Genomic DNA, 16,976 nt, shown 5'->3' with positions numbered 1-16,976 from the left:
TTAGGCGATTCTACTGAAGATATCAAATAACATAACATATATAGTATATATCAAATGCAAATGTTAGACTATTTTAAAAGCACATTACGCCTTGTGAGAATATCCAGACAATTCCCTAAACCTACATGAATGGAAGGCACTTATTTCCTACAATATGCCTAAAAAATTTATTTCTATACCATAAAGTATTTAATTGTGGAAGTTACTACATATACTACTCTCTAATCATCATAGAATACTTTATATTCTTCTTTAATATTTTAAAATGATGAGCTACTGAAATTTAACCAAAGTTAAATTAAATAATATGTCTGTGCTTATATATTTAAATATATAAATTATATTTTGTATTCATATTCATTTTTACATATTTATAGAATTTCAAATATTTTATTTTACAAAATACGTGGGGACAACAGTCTATGGTACTGCCACAAAAGAGGTAAGTGTAAGAAATATACATGGAACACATGTATATAAAGAGTATACATATATAAGGAATACACATGATGTAGTTAGAGGAGTGGAAGGAGATGCTTCAAGGGTCCTGCATCAGTCTGGACATTGTGTCTCCCAGATCTCCTTTGGCAAGGATTTAATTGGCCAGTAGCCCCAGCTGCTATGCTCTGAAATCCACTCCATGATAATACTGAAGGACGTATTTCCCATGATCTGCAGCCAGCTGATGCTCGAGGACAACAGGGATAAATGAGACTTGTCTGTTCCAGAGGGAAACTCTGGCTCTTGACAACTTTGAAACTTGGAGTTGAAGATCTTTCTTCCCCCTCTCTTTCATGGGGTTTCAACCTGTTTCTCACACCTCCAGCTTTCCACTTTCCCTCACAGACATTTCTGCTCCAAATCTCTTGCATGTTTAATCCCATCTTGTTGCCTGCTTCTTAGGGATCTAAACGAACACAAGTAGGATGGAAAGAACTATCCAAGAGTGAACTGTCGAGGACATACTTTGAGCTCCCATTTAGGCACCAGGCCCTGCAGGTTGGCAGGCTAAATGCAGATTGGACTATATGTTTCCTCAGAGAGTTTACATACCAATACTGAAAACGAATAAAAGGCCACCTTCAATCTTGCATTGTGATAACCATTAGAGGAACAGAAATTTGTACATAATTAACAACACCCAGACTGATATAAATATAGATTTATTATTTTATGTGAAAATATAAAACATAAAGAGTATAGCCTCTCTGCAAGGACAAATCAGAGAGTTTTTGGGATGAGACCTCAGGGAACCTCCAGAAGTGATTGAGGATATTTGAGGAAGGTGAGGCAAGAAGAATCCAGTCATGACAAAGAAGAATTTTTATTTGTTGAAAGGGAGTATTTATACTTTTGTTTCTTGTCCGATAGGAAATGTGTAAGATAGAGTATTTTACATTGATATAGAAAAGTAGATCAATATCATTGTGGTGCTTGTTTGTAAGCTAAGATAAGGAATTGTGCTAAAAACAGCCGCAGCATGTCTTTGCATCTGAAGAAACCAGATTTAAGGCAGAAAACAGGGGCTCTAACTCAGTTACATCTGATACAGGCTGTGCAAAATCACTTTGAATACCAGGCTCCTCAGTGAAAAATACAATAGCTGTGAGGATTAAAAGAGATCATATTCAGAAAAACTTCCTAAATCCTTGGCCTCTTCTAGGGCTCAGATATACCCATACATTTTACTCTTCGCTAAGCTATATCTCCACAAAGATGAAAGATTCATCTGGTAACAAAAAAGTGTGAACTCAAGTCGTGTTTTGGTGAATGTATGCTAGAATGTAATTTCTGTGGAAGAAGGGATTTGTGTCAGTTTTGTTTACTGATGTATCTCAAGGACCTAGGGTGGCACCTCCCACATAGGTAGTGCTCGATAAATATGTATTGAATTAATAGAAAAGCAAGGCATTGCCCCTAAAGCAGAAGAGTTTGGTTGATAACTATGTCCTACCTACCTGGTACAAGACTTAAGAAAGAGGCATTATTACATTTGAAATATTAGAGATGGAATTCTGTTTGTAATGGTAACTGGATAAATGGCAGGTGCCTAATGATCATATTTATGGGCATGAGGAAGTTTTCAACACAAAAACTGGGGTTAGAGCCTGGATTAACGAGAGGAAGACGGTTTGTAATCTTTTATCTATATTGTGTGAAGGCAGGTATCATGAAGTTAGTGTTAGCAAGTATAGAAATGAAGTTTTCCACACACGTGCAATAAATAAACAAGAATCCCTTCCGACACCCCACACTCACACCACTGCATATAGCACAGGAATGTGCCAGACAGATTGTTTTAATTGGCTTGCTATGAAGAGCAAAATTTGTAGTTCTGGAAAAACACTAAGAGTAAATGTAACTAAAAATGAAGTATTGGCTCAATTATGCAACTCTGGATGTATGTGTATCAATAGAGTTGTTCCCTTAAAATTGTGTCCACACTTTTTTTGAAGTTGTCTGGGTGATTTTCTATTTTCTACATTATGTTTTATTTTGAATAAAAACTTTCATATACTCTAATATATTCATATTATATATAGAATATATGTTTGAGTGGGTTCTGGCTGGTTTTTCCACAGTTTCGTTTTTACATCCTCATATTTCATTTGGAGGAGCAAAAATAAAAATAGGTTCTCAAATTGTGCGTCTGTCTTATTCTGTAATTACTTACAGAATATTTTCATTTAAAGTTTCTATATGGCTCTTTCTTTAGGGAAAAAAAGATTGCTGCACGAACACATATGCCGTGAGTAGTATTTCTTTAAATCTGCCAGATAAAACTTTTCCTTCGTTGCTTCTGGGGCAGGAACTTCTCGCTCATCATTATGCTGAATTCCCTTCACAAAGACCACTCCCATCAATCACCTTCATTTTCCCTGGTTGCTGAGGGCTCCTGCTCTCAGCCTCAATACCATGATTCCTTCTTAGCCATTCCCTTCCTACACTTGCACAATGGCTGTGACCCAGATCAGATCTGACCTTGCCACTCTGTCCCAAAATTGATTTCTGGATATTCAGTCTCCCCAGGAGGAGAGGTTGTCCTCGCCTCCCAGGCATAATCACAGTCTCCAACAGGCTGCTTCAAGATCAGTGTCAACTCACTCTATTCTCCCCAATGGACATTCCTAGAGAGCCATTTCAGCATCACTCTGTTTACTCTAGTCAAAACCTTTTCACCCCTCTGAGCCTCAACTTCCTGTAATAATAATAACTGTAATCTGTAATAATAATAACTCACCCATTCATCTCCCAAATCTATTGTGAAAATAAAAAATAAAAGATAAAAGTTCTTTTTAGACAGTATATAAAGATACAGTGCTATCATTTTTAAGAAAACCTGGCTAAAATGTTTCTGAACTACAAGGGAATTCTATCAGAAAAGAAAAATACATGGTGGAAGTTTAAAATAGACTTTCTCTGGTGTGTGTAAAATACCATGTACTAAACCACCTCAATCTGGGCTACCGCTGAGCTTATTGCTACAGTGTTCTGACATGTCTCCTTGGTATAAATCAATAAACTGACCGTCACATATTGATGAATTATATCTTTTCCAACACCTAAAGGGGAGATTCATTGTTCATCTACTTCTCTATTTCTGACACGAGTCAAAATGCTCTACTTAGAGGAACAGCTGAGTTTGTCAGCTTATCACACTTACTAACTTTTAAAAACAAAATGTGGGCTTGTAAGGAGTGCTCTATCAGAAATAGTATTACTAAGTTTCCTCAGCGATTGCTATTACTTTACTGTATTGACTTAAAGAAAAGTTAAGAAAACTATGAAATGTTTAGACAATAAATGCCAAGTCCTTTTTAAAAGATTTACTGAACATAGTAGTATTTTTCCCCTGACCACCTTACTCAATGGAAATGTAGTAGATGCTTTTCAGGATGCTTGTTCAACGTATGACCATTAACTCTTCTTTCAGAATTGATCTTCTATAAGGGAAGAGGTCTAGCAATCATGTTTGAAAACATTCACCTGGTCATAGTTGATTAGACCAAGAGTGGACTCTTGAGAAATGTTCAAACTATAAGATCCTCCATGCTCAAAGTCTGAATATCTGCATTTGGAATTCAGAAACAGTCCCTAATAGGTGTCTTGACGCATACGTGATTGGAAAATGAAATAGCTGCTATTCAGTTTTGCTCCGTTATGTGGATAAAGAAGTAGAAAATGTTGATTTGCGCACATGCACACACACACACACACACACACACACACACACACACAGAGTGAGGGCAAGAGACAGTGAGAGCCAGAGTGAGAGTGAGAGCAAGAGAGGGAGAGAGAACCATACATCAAACAGAAATAAGAAAAAAGAGACTGACTCTGATAGGCTGGGAAAAAAGTTCCCCAAAATATATCCACATCCTTATCTCTGAAAATTGTGAATGGTATCTCATATTTGAAAAAAGGAGCGGGTAATACTTGCAGATGTGATTAAGTTAAGGATCTTGTGATGGAGAGATTATCCCAGATGGGTCCAAAATAGAATCACATGTATCCTTATAAGATGGAGAGAGAGGGAGATTGGGCACACACAGAGAAAGAGAAAGGTTTGAATAAGCTGACCTTGAAGATTGGATGGATGCAGCCACAAGCCAAGGAATGTCAGCAGCCACGAGAAGCTGGAAGAGGCAAGGAACACATTCTCTCCTAGAGAGAGGCAGCCTAGCGCTGCTAACACCTCAGTTTCAGACCAAGAATAATTTCAGAGTTCCGACCTCCAGAAATATGAGAGAACAAATTTCTGTTATTGTAAGCCACCCTGTCTACGGTACTTTGTTATAGCTGCCACAGTTAACTAATACACCGATTGAATTTAATTTACTCTTTCCAGTTTCTTTCTGGGGTCTCCCTCATTTCTGCCCTTGGGTCCCATGGTCCAAGAAAATATAAAATAATTTCACACATTATACTTTCTATCTCAAGTTGTGTTCAATGACTAACAACTGACACCAATATAGCAATATACTATATGAAAACAATTTAAGGAAATTAATAGGGAAATTAAACATTATAGATAAGAGGTACTGGGTGAGGTTTTATATAGCTTGGGCATCTAAGTTGCCTTGGTTAAAGAAACGTGAGTGGATATGAAATATGTCTCTTATGAGCAGAAGCTTGAATAGGCGTCATATGGTTAGAAGCTTTCTATCTGCCAGCAAAGATAGCCAAATTTTAATGATAGAAAGATAACCATAATATTTATAATACATCACAGAATATATAATACTTCGAAGAATTATAAAGTACCATAAAATTGTACACTAGATAAATAATATAATTTTTTGGATGAATCACTAAAAGCAAGGAGATAAATGATATTTTAGATGGAGCTTGAAAAATGACAAGAATATAGAGAGCTAGTCTTGGTGATAAGTGTACACAAAAATAGACTTAGTGAAAATGGCATTCCTATCGTTGGATGTGTTTGGGAAATGTAATACATTTTGGGGGAATCAGAAGTATCTATGTGAAAATACTTGGATATAAACTCTGAAAGTCAGAGTTATCCAGAGAAACAGAACCAACACTCTCTGTGTGTGTGTGTGTGTGTGTGTGTGTGTGGAGAGCGAGAGCATGAGAGGAAGAGAGAGAAGAGAGAATTTATTTTAAAGAACTGACTCATGTGATAGTGTGGCTGGCAAGTCTGAAATCTGCAGGGCAGGCTGACAAGATGCAGACCCAGAGGAAAGTTAACGTTGCAGCTCTAGTTCAAAGGCAGTTTGGAGGCAGAATTCTCTCTTCCTTAGGGGACCTCATTTTTTTCCTCTTAAGGTTTTCAACTGATTAGAATAGTCTCACCAACATTATGAAATTGAATGTTTCACTCAAAGTCTACTGCTTTAAGTGTTCATTTCATCTAATATAGCTTCATGGTGGCGACTAAACTAACTCTCTGGCCACCATGGCCTAGCTGAGCTAACCATGAAATTTACCAACACAGGTAGAGTGTGGTGTACTTCTACTTAATTTAATAATTGAAAGGTATTGAACTTTTTTGAGTGGGCAGACCCAGGATCAAAGATTCAGGAAGAATCATCAATTGGTGAACGTCAAGAAATTTGTAGTGAAGACCCTCAGTTATCTTCTTTTACGTCCATTTCTTCTTTCTTAACCAGTCTTACCTAAGCGGAGATGATACTTTATACCTTGCCAGAACACACTCTGACACCTATATTTGCAATATTCTCTTATTCATAATATTATTATGTCATTATATATATGTCTTATTTTTATAGCATATGAATTAGTTTCTTTTAAATTATTTGTTATTCAATAATTTGTAATATGCATTTTTAATTAAGCCCACTTTCAAATAGCACTATGTATGTTCAAGTGTCCTGCAGTTAACTTATTGCAGAGTATTTCTAATTCCTCCTTCCCATTTCTTGTAATATTGCTGTCAGTCATTTCACTCCTATATACTACAATCACTCAGTCACTATTATTGCTTTAATCAAACCATTATCTTTTGAATAAATTAAAAATAAGAAAAAATACTTTTACTGTCATTTATTCCTTCTCTAGTGATCTTCCCCTTTCATGTGGATCCAATTTTCTTAGGCATATAATTTTCTTTCTGTCTGGAGAATGTTTAACATTTCTTACATAGCTGGTTTTCCGGCAATAAATTTTTTTCAGTTTGTGTTTGTCTGAGAGAGTCTTTATTTCTCATTCATTTTTGAAGGATAATTTCATTAGCTATAGAATTTTAGGTTCTTGTGTTTCACTCCTCTTTTTCTATCTGCCATTAATTTTGGAAAGTTCTAGGCCATTATTGCTTCACAAATTACTTTTTTTCTCTCTTACTTCTCCTTCTCCCTTTCCAATTATACCTGTGTTACACTTTTCCTTACTGTCATATTTCTTGGATTTTCTCTCCTTTTCTTTCCAAATTTTTTTTTTTCCTCCACATTTCAGTTTGAAAAGTTTCTACTGACACATTTTTAAGCTCCTTGATTGTTTTCTTGGCTGGGTCCAGTCTACTGATCAGGTGGTCTTTATTTCTGTTACAGTGTTTTTAACATCTAGAATTTTTTGGGGGTTCATTGTTAGAATTTCCATCTCTCTGCTTAGATTAACCATATGTTGTTACATCTTTTCTACTTTTTCCATTAGAGTCCCTAACATGAGTCATTATTATTTTTAAGTAATTGGTCTGATGATTCTAAAATCAGTTTTCTATTTGAATTTGTTTCTGATGACTGTGTATTCAGACTGTGCTGTTCTTGACTTTTGTCATGCCTTGCAATTTTTTGTGGAAGTGCTTGCTTTTTAACTATAGATGCAGGAAGTTTCAAATTTCTTTATTGTGCTTGATTTTGCCTCCTCCTAACTTGGGGCTTTCCAAAGCACTCCACTCAGAGAGTCTGTCTTGCAGGTCTTTTAGTCATAATCTGTGGTAATTACTGTAGAGCCACGTTGGCGTGGTGGTTAGGTGTGGGGAAGAGGGAGTGTTCTATAACCTTCCAACTAAATCTCAGTTGTTTACTGGGCCCGTGTCTCCAGGCGGTGTCCTTCACAAGGGTTTCTTCAGTGGTTTAACTTTTTCTCCCGGTATCTCCGGAGATGTCTCCGGCATCTGCAGCAATGTCTGCAGCATTTTTCATCTATTTCTTTATGGTTGACCATGTTTATTTTTCCTCTTGGAAGAGACAGGAAGGTCAGATGGGGCTGATGTGAGAGAAAATCCCTTACCTCTACAATGCTAAATTTCTGGTAAAATATTTTACCCTAGAGAGTATGCCTTTGTTCTAGTGAAAGCTCACAGCATAGTTCACAACGATTACTCTTCCTCTAACCCATCAGAACCACAATAGTTTTGTTCTCTAATTTTCACCAGAAAATCCTATTGCATTCCTTAGGGTAAATGTCATGAAAGTGTAGGTTTCCTTAAATCTGGAGCCCCAAGATGTTTCTCACCCTGGTGCTTGTGTAGATTCAGCCTCCAGCAATTAAAGTACAGTTGACTCTTGAACAACATGGGTTGGAACTGTGTGGGTCCACTTATACACAGATTTTCTTCAGTGGAAATACTACACTACTATACAATCCACAGCTGGTTGAATCTGCAGATGTAGAACTGTTGATACGGAGGGCCAGCTCTAAAATTATACCTGGATTTTCCACTGAGCTGGGGGTGGGCATCCCCTAACCCCCATGCTGTTCAAAGGCCAACTGTCTATTACCATTTAAGTACTCCAACTAGTTTATAGCTCTAACAGCTTCTGTTTCAAATAAGTGGGTCTGGATGTACCTGGCTCTCCAGATACTGGGGTAATAGTACTCTGTTACCTCAGTTCTCTGATGAGTCTAACAAATGTTATTCATTTTCAGTTTGTTAAGCTTTTTCTTATCGTAAGTGTGGGACTGATAAATTTCAACTTCTTTCTATGTCACAGCTGAAACTGGAAGTTCCCTTTTGAAATATATTAAACTAAATTTGTTACCTTCAGCCCTCACTCTACTTATCTCCTTGCATGATAACATACATTTCCATCAAACTTTTAAATAACTTGGGATATTTGCCAATTCAGGCTCTGCTTTCTTTCTCTCATTGACAACCACCTGCCACTCACTCAATTTCCACATCACTGACTTATGATGGTTTGACTTATAATTTTTCAACTTTATGATGCTGTGAAAGTGATATGCGTTCAGTAGAATCCATACTTTGAGTTTTGAATTTTGATCTCTTCCTGCATGGCAACACCCAATATTATACTCTCTCATGCTGCTGAGTAGTGGCAGTGAGCCCCAGCTCCCGGTCATCCACGCTAGGTAAACAACTGATATACTTACAACCATTCTGTTCTTCACTTTCAGCACATTATTCAGTAAATTACATGAGATAGTCAACACTTCATTATAAAATAGGCTTTGTAAAAGATGATTTTGCCAACTGTAGGCTAAAGTTAAGCGTTCTGAACATGTTTAAGGAAGGCTGGTCTAGCCTTTGATGTTTAGTAGGTTAAGTGTATTAAATGCTTTTTCGACTTATAATATTTTCAAGTTACAATGGGTTTATTGTTATATAACCCCATCCTAAGTCGAGGAAGAGCTGTACTCGGATGCCACAATGCATTTGCACGTGACTTTTCTAGTGTTTGGAATGTATTTATTGGCCAGTGGAACTCCCACTCATCTTCCATTTCCAGCTCCACCATGCGATTACCCTGAATGCCTAGGAGCTAATTCTGAATTGCCTGTATTCATAATCGACGTATGCGTGCTTCTATTTTAGCACTTATGATTAGTATTACGCCTATTTTTATGCACCTGTCACCCAACTAGAATTTGTTTCTTGTGTACAGGATATTGGATCTGGGTATCTAATATCTTGATATATCAGCCCATGAAATTTGATTCAATTGACTCGATGGTGCTGCTAGGAGAGAGTGAGGTAGAGTGACACCACAGGAAGGAAGAGAAATTGGGAGAATATTAAAATATCCTAAGGAGCACATAAACTAGTATTTTATTCGTGGATGTAGAAATGAGGTTGACATTTGAAACACTATATGAAGAAGAATCTATTATTCTTGATGGCTTATAAGTTATGCTATTAGATAGATAGAAGAGTCTATATGACTCTAAAGTTGAGCTATGTGACATCGGTAGTAAAAGTGAGGTCAGGATGAAGAATTGTCATGTGGAAGTTTGGTTTGTGACAGATGATAGATTTGAGGCCATCCAGTGACAAAAATCCAGCCGGCCTTTTGAATTATTGGAACCTGAAGTTCAGAATATAGATTGAGATTTAGAAGGCAATTAGAGCAAAGGGTTTATTGGGTACAAATTAAATGGGGACAAGACATGGTGGAAAAGGAAACAATAAAAATAAAAAAGAGACATCTAAAATGTGTAGTGAATGCAAGGGGTAGGATTTAGAAAGAAGGTAAAGATACTGCAATGTTGTTAAAGTCAACAGAGGGGAATATTATAAGAAAGACTGTTATTAATAAAAATATTAATTTTAACAGTAAATTTTTAAAATGTTATATAGGCAGTTAGAAATTTTATATGGAAGAATCATATCACCATAGACAGGTAGAAATCTACAGAATAGATAAATATACATAGTGAAAACATAATTCTCTTTCAAGGTGACTTTCTAGTCAGATAGAGTAAGAGAAAGCAAATAACCCGGGGTCTCAGCAGAAGCAGGAAAGAATGCTACAGACTGACAGCAAACCACCAGAAGCTAGGAGAGAGGCAGGGACCAGATTCTTCCTCACAGCTCTCAGAAGGAACCAACTTTACTGACACCTTGATCTTGAACTTCTGACCTCTAGAACTGTGAGACAATGTATTTTTGTTGTTTATGCCACCCAATTTGTGGCAATTTGTTGAGACAGCCGTAGCAAACTAATATAGATTTTAATACCAAAAGTATTGCAGCTGCACAAATACTTAAAAATGAGGAAGCAGCTTTGGAATTGGATATTAAGTTGAGGCTGGAAAAGATTTGAGGTGTGTGATTTAAAAAGGTCTAGATTGCCTTGAAGAGACTATTGCTAGAAATATGGATGTTAATGTTGATTCTGGTGAGAGCTCTGAAAGAAAACAAGAGAGCTATTGAGAATGCTTCTATCACCTTAGAAAATACATAGACCATCATGAACAGAAATATATTTTAATTTGATACCCTGGAATAAACCATAATGGAAAAGAAAAAAAATATGAATGTCAAAAATTATTCTGGCAGACTTCAGATGGAGATGAGAAACATGTTACTGGAAACTGAAGGAAATACAAATCTTGATATAAAGAGACAGAGGACTTATTTGAATTGCATTTTGTTCAATATAAAGTAGATTGGCAGGGGATAACTTGGTCATTTAGCTGAGGAGATTTCTTAGTAACGTGTTGAAGGCATGGAGTGACTTCTCCTTGCTGTTTATAATGAAACGTAAGAGGAGAGAAATAAATTCAAGAAGGAACTCCTCAGAAAAAAGAAAATAGCATGTAATGATTTGAAAGATTTCATTTTATTCAGATGGGGTGCTTTACAAAAAGAGTCAAGGATATAGCAGGACAACCATTTGCTAAGTAGATTAGGTGTGTGAGACATGACCCAATCAATCATCTCAGCAGAAGAGAGATGGAATTATTCAGGAGTGATCTGTGGAGGATCCTCTGGTAGGGTGTCTTGGACTTCTGTGAATTGCATGGGAGGCTAGCAAGATTTCTGAGACTTTTATAAGGGCAGAAACACTGCCAGCCTGAACTGCCAAAGACAAAGACGGAAGGACGTGAAGGAAGAATGACTTTGAGGAAAGAGCCATTAAAGGAAAAATTACTGTGAAGGTAAACCCATGGATCCAGAGAACAGAAGCACCTCCTTGGGCTCCAGAGAGCAGACTGCCATCCAGGGCACAGGGAATGGGGCCACTAAGCTAGGAGCACGTTGGGGGTACGTGGGGCAGAGCCCACGTCCTTGAGGGCTGAGCAGCCTCCCGCCAGCCCAGAAAGCAGATCGTCATCAAACCAAGGAGGACTATTCTCAAACTTTAAAATCTAATGGGATTTTCCCTGCCAGGTTTTGGACTTGCTTGAGACCTGCAATCTTTTTCTTTTTTTCTTCTGATTTCTCTCTTTTGGAATAAGAACACCTATCCTATGCCCGGACCATCACTGTATTTTGGAAACATAACTTGTTATCTAGGTTCACAGCTTCACAGATGGATAGCAGTTTTGCTTCAGGATGAATCATTCCCCAAGTCTCATCCATACCTGACTGAGATGACACTTAGAAGAGATGCTAAACTTAAAGTTGATACTAGAATGAGTTAAGATACTTGGGGGTGTTGGGATCGGACAAACATATTTTCCATGTGAGAAGGACATGAATTCTGGGAGGCCAGAAGGCAGACTGTTATGGGTTGAATTGTGCCCCCCAAAATACATATGTTAAGGTCCTAACCTCAGAATACAGTTTTATTTAAATATAGGTTCTTCATGAAAGTAGTCCAGGTGAAAAAAAAGGTCATTAGAGTGAATCTTAATCCAATATGACTGATGTTCTTATAAAAGGTGGGAATTTGGACACAGATCTGCACAAATGGATAACACCATGTGAACATGCAGACAGAGATCAGGTTGATGGTCTACAAGCCAAGAAACAACAAAGATTGCTTGCAAACCACCAGAAGATATGAGAGAGGCGTGGAACAGATCCTCCCACACAGTGCTTAGAAGGAACCAGCCCTGTCAACACCTTGATCTTGGACTTCCACCCTGAGAATTGTAAGATAATGCATTTCTGTTGTTGAATCCACCCAGTATATTGGGACTGTGTTACAATCAAACTAATATAATGTCATATGGAAAATAAAACAAGACAAATCTTACTCTTCTTTAAGAACTAAAAAAAATACTGAAATGTATACACCTTCATTTAATAATTGAATTTAATTCTTATTTTTAGTTTATTTTGATATATCTGAAATGATTATAAATTCATGAAGTAGTCTAATGAAATTTTATTAGCATATCTCATTTTAATAAAAGGTTTTATGTGTGAAAATATGAATGTTTCAGAACTATTGTTAACATTATTGTATTAAATGTGTTGTGTATATTCACCTGACAAATGTCCTCATTTTTAGTCTTAAAGTTACTCTAAATTTTAATCTTTGTGGAAATTTTGTAATCTGATATATATATATATATATATATATATATATATATATATATATACAGGTATATATAGATGAGATATAGATATATATCTATGTACATATTTATATATACATATATGAAAACGTGTATTACACCTCAAGAACACTGATGTTGGAGATTTTTGTTTGTTTGTTCGTTTTATTCACAGATAGTTTTGAGCTTCTCTTAAAACTGCCCTTCCCCCATTTGACTACTAGCACTAATAACAACAATTTTCCTCGGCTATACTGAGATCTAATTGACATAAAACACTGTAAGTTTAACGTGTACAATGTGTTGATCTGATACATTTATATATTGCAAAATTATTACCACCATAGTGTTATCTAATATCACTATTGATTTGCATAATTACCATTTCTTTTTTGTTGGGAAAATATAACTGACTTTATGCTATCTACAATGTGGTTCCTGGGGGCAAAGGTGGCTCTCTTATCTATTGGATTTGATGCAATTTCACTTCATTTTAGTGGTCAAAATTCTTTAAGAATTTGTTTGCATCTTAAATTGGTGGTATTTTCAATATTAAAATGTATTTCAAGTACAGATAATTTAACCCCTAAAACAACTGTCTGGTTTTATTGTAATGGGAATAAAGAAGCAGTAAGTCCCCTTTCCACCCCCTGCCCCAGAATTTCATATGGTTATCTGGATATTGCTATAGATTTATTTTATTCCTTATTGCCATCCAAAGTCACAGTCACAACTAATGAACCTGAAATATTGATTCTCTACATTATTATGGAGTGATTCCTAATTGTCCACTGACATTCTGTATAACTTAATATACTTAAAAGAACACATTAAGCTAGTTCTTATCTGAGACCATAAGAAAACTAATTTATGCAACCTGAGACACTTTTTCTAAAAGAAAAAAACCCCAAAACTGCATTAATAAATCAAGCAGTAAAATAACAGACCTTACAGTTCTCCAGTTTATTTTCTATTATTAATTTTATGGGGGGGGGAAGGGAAATTATAGTAAAATAAGCCACTGTTAGATATGTTTATTTTAGAAATCATGTAAAACTTGCTAGGTAAAACCTAGTGTAAGAGATCCAACAGAATTTTATAAGATCCTAAATTTAGTTTTAATCACTGATATCAACATGATCAGATGATGACTCTTGTCACCATCTCTGCTTTCAAGCCATCTGTTTATATTATTCTATTTCCATTTGGGGTTTTGTCCTGGTCTGCTTCTCTGGAACTCCTCCCCTCCAGGGCATTGATGACCTCTCTCTTGCCACATTCCATGGCTCCTTCTCTATTCTCATTTTAGCCACTCTTTTATTCTGATATTATTTCCTACAGTCTGTACACTTATACCTACTATCCTTTGTTCTCTCCATGTTTCTGACCTAGGCTCAGTCCTAGGCCCTCCATCAACTCTCTTTCTAGGTGGTCTCATCTAGGTCCATACCTCTAAATAGTATCTACCAACTGATAACTCTGAACCTTTATCTCCAGTCCTGACTCCTGTTTTTACTCCAGATCTTTAACATGTTTTTACTTCTGCTTCTTTAACATCTCCATTTGTATCTCTTAACAGGCCTCAACCTGTGTAAAACGGAAATCTTGATCTCCCCTTCTCTACATAAAGCAGTTCTGTGTTTTCTGAATCTCAGTTAGTGGTAGCAATATTCACTGTGTTTTTCAGAACTCAAACATAAGATGAATCCTTGATTTCCCTCTTTCACTCACATACATTCCATTAACAATATGCATATAAACCCAATAACCTACGTAACAATGAGGGTTCCCCAGGAAAACAGAACCATAGGAGGCCCAATAAGACCAAATAAGTCAGTTATATATATATAAAGTTAGAGAGACAGAGAGAGAGAGACAAAGAAATAAAGTAAAGTCATTTTAGGTAATTGGCTCATGCAGTTGTGAAGGTAGCAAGTTTGTTATCAGCAAGGCAGGCCAACATCCTGGAAGTGAGAGTAGCATCGACATATATACACTACCAAATGTAAAACAGTTTGCTAGTGGGAAGCAGCTGCATAGCACAGGGAGATCAGCTCGGTGCTTTGTGACCACCTAGAGGGGTGGGATAGGGAGGGTGGGAGGGAGACACAAGAGGGAGGAGATATGGGGATATATGTATGCATATGGCTGATTTACTTTGTTGTACAACAGAAACTACACAACATTATGAAGCAATTATACTCCAGTAAAGATGTATAAAAAACAATAAAATAAAATTTAACCTGGATTAAATTTTTAAAAAAATCTTGAGTCTGAAGGCACTCTGGAAGCAGAATTCCTTATTCTTTTCCTCCTCTTCCTTCAGTCTTCTCTCTTAAGGCCTTCAAGTGATTGGATAAGGCCTACCCACATTCTGGAGAGCAATCTACTTTATTCAAACTCTACTGATTTAAGTGTTAATCACATCTAAAAAATACCTTTATAACAACTAGACTGATGTTTGACCAAACGACTGGACACCATAGCCTAGCCATGTTGACACATAATATTAATCATCTCAACCTACGATTTACTAAAACTCCTCTGATAGCACGCTAGTACAAATGATCACCATCTTCCATTTGGACCATTCAATAATCTTCTAACTGATCTCCATATTTTCACTTTTGCTCAATCCTCCTCGAAAACCCATTCTTCATATATCACCTGGTGTGAACTTTTAAACTTTAGAAATAACTACAATCATGTCATCATTACACTTCAAACCTGGGCTTCCCTTCACCTAAGAACAAAATCTCAAATCCTTGCAATGCAATGGGCTAGGAGGACATAAAGAATCCTTCTCCATCATCTTCTATATTCTTCCATCTGACCGTATTCTCCCTCACTCCCTGTACTCCAACACACTTGCCTTCTGGCATTTCCTCATTCAGGCGAAGCTTCTTCTCATTTTAGGGCATTCAGTCAACCAACCTCTCCTCCTGAAACAGTCCTCCCCAAGATTTTTATGAGGCTGACTCCTTTTCTTCATGCAGGATTCTGCTTGCGTTTTGACAAGTGAAGAGCTTATCTTGACTTCCTCCTTAAAACAGTACCTCCACCTTCTCAATTCACTCTTCATTTACTTACCTACCTGGACTTTATTATTCTGTGTTATATTACATTAGTATTTATTTATCCACTTATTTATTGTTATATACGTCACTAGAAGATAAGTCCATGAAGTCAAAGTCTTCTTCAAATATATTCCTTTCCCTCTCTCTAGAATTCTAAAATGTGAAATATCATAAGTACTTAATAAAAAAATTTGCTAAACAAATGAATGAATAACAAAATATACTGTAACAAAAAATGAATAACAAAATATACTGTAACAAAAAAGTATATTTTTTATGACAGGCAAATAAAAATGATCTTATTTATCACAGTTTACTTAGTAAGGCTAAAACTTAAATGCTGTATATAAAAAGTTTTAGTAAATGGCAGAAATAAAAAGGTAAGTTAGGGCTTCCCTGGTGGCGCAGTGGTTGAGAATCTGCCTGTTAATGCAGGGGACACGGGTTCGAGCCCTGGTCTGGGAAGATCCCATGTGCCGCGGAGCAGCTGGGCCCGTGAGCCACAACTACTGAGCCTGCGCGTCTGGAGCCTGTGCTCCGCAACAGGAGAGGCTGCGACAGTGAGAGGCCCGCGCACCGCGATGAAGAGTGGCCCCCACTTGCCACAACTAGAGAAAGCCCTCGCACAGAAACGAAGACCCAACGCAGCCAAAAATAAATAAATAAATAAATCAAGTAGCTACAAAATTTAAAAAAAAAAAAAGGTAAGTTACTTAAACTTCAGTTAATTAAATACATGTTAACTAACAATACCATATTTATTAATTTATTTCAAACAAGTTAAAATGCTCCTGTTGAAAATAGCATACTCAAGAGCAATTATTTTTCATAATTTTGAAATGACTCCTTTCTATATCTTAGATATTATATACTACTATTTATGAATCCATTGCCACTGTTCTTACACTTTCTGAGGAAAGACTGAAAACTAAAAGCTATAGTTTTATTTGTTTATTCATCCATGTATTTATTTCTAAAAATATGCACACAGTTTTATAGGGCTTACTACTAAGAGGCACTCATTACGGGCTTCGTAACAAAGTTTGAAGTATCTCCAGTTAAAGAAAAGTACAACTCTAGAAACATTGCTAAAGGGAAAATTCCTCTGATTCATTTTCAATTTTAAGAGACATAAATGATTACATTATATTTACAAATTCTTATTGTTTGGGTATAATTTGCATAAGTTGTATATTTAATAAGGTTGATTCAAAGAAAGAGTACTTG

General features: G+C 36.4%; 1 protein-coding gene and 1 long non-coding RNA gene across 8 annotated transcripts in view; one reads left to right on the top strand and one right to left on the bottom strand.

Annotated features, from left to right (window-relative positions):
* The window catches only part of CDH18 (cadherin 18), a 988,723-nt gene that overhangs the window by 598,979 nt on the left and 372,768 nt on the right, over positions 1-16,976 (bottom strand). The gene's annotated exons all lie outside the window — the stretch shown is intronic.
* Positions 8,824-16,760, top strand: LOC309656909. The gene is made up of 2 exons (XR_014261603.1): positions 8,824-16,129; positions 16,454-16,760. It is a non-coding gene; the product is annotated as an uncharacterized lncRNA (long non-coding RNA).

This window comes from Balaenoptera physalus, assembly GCF_965194825.1.
Source record: "Balaenoptera physalus genome assembly, chromosome: 3".
NCBI classification, from domain to species: Eukaryota; Metazoa; Chordata; class Mammalia; order Artiodactyla; family Balaenopteridae; genus Balaenoptera; species Balaenoptera physalus.
Note: the sequence above shows the minus strand (reverse complement) of the source record. Positions and strands in the feature narration are given on the sequence as shown.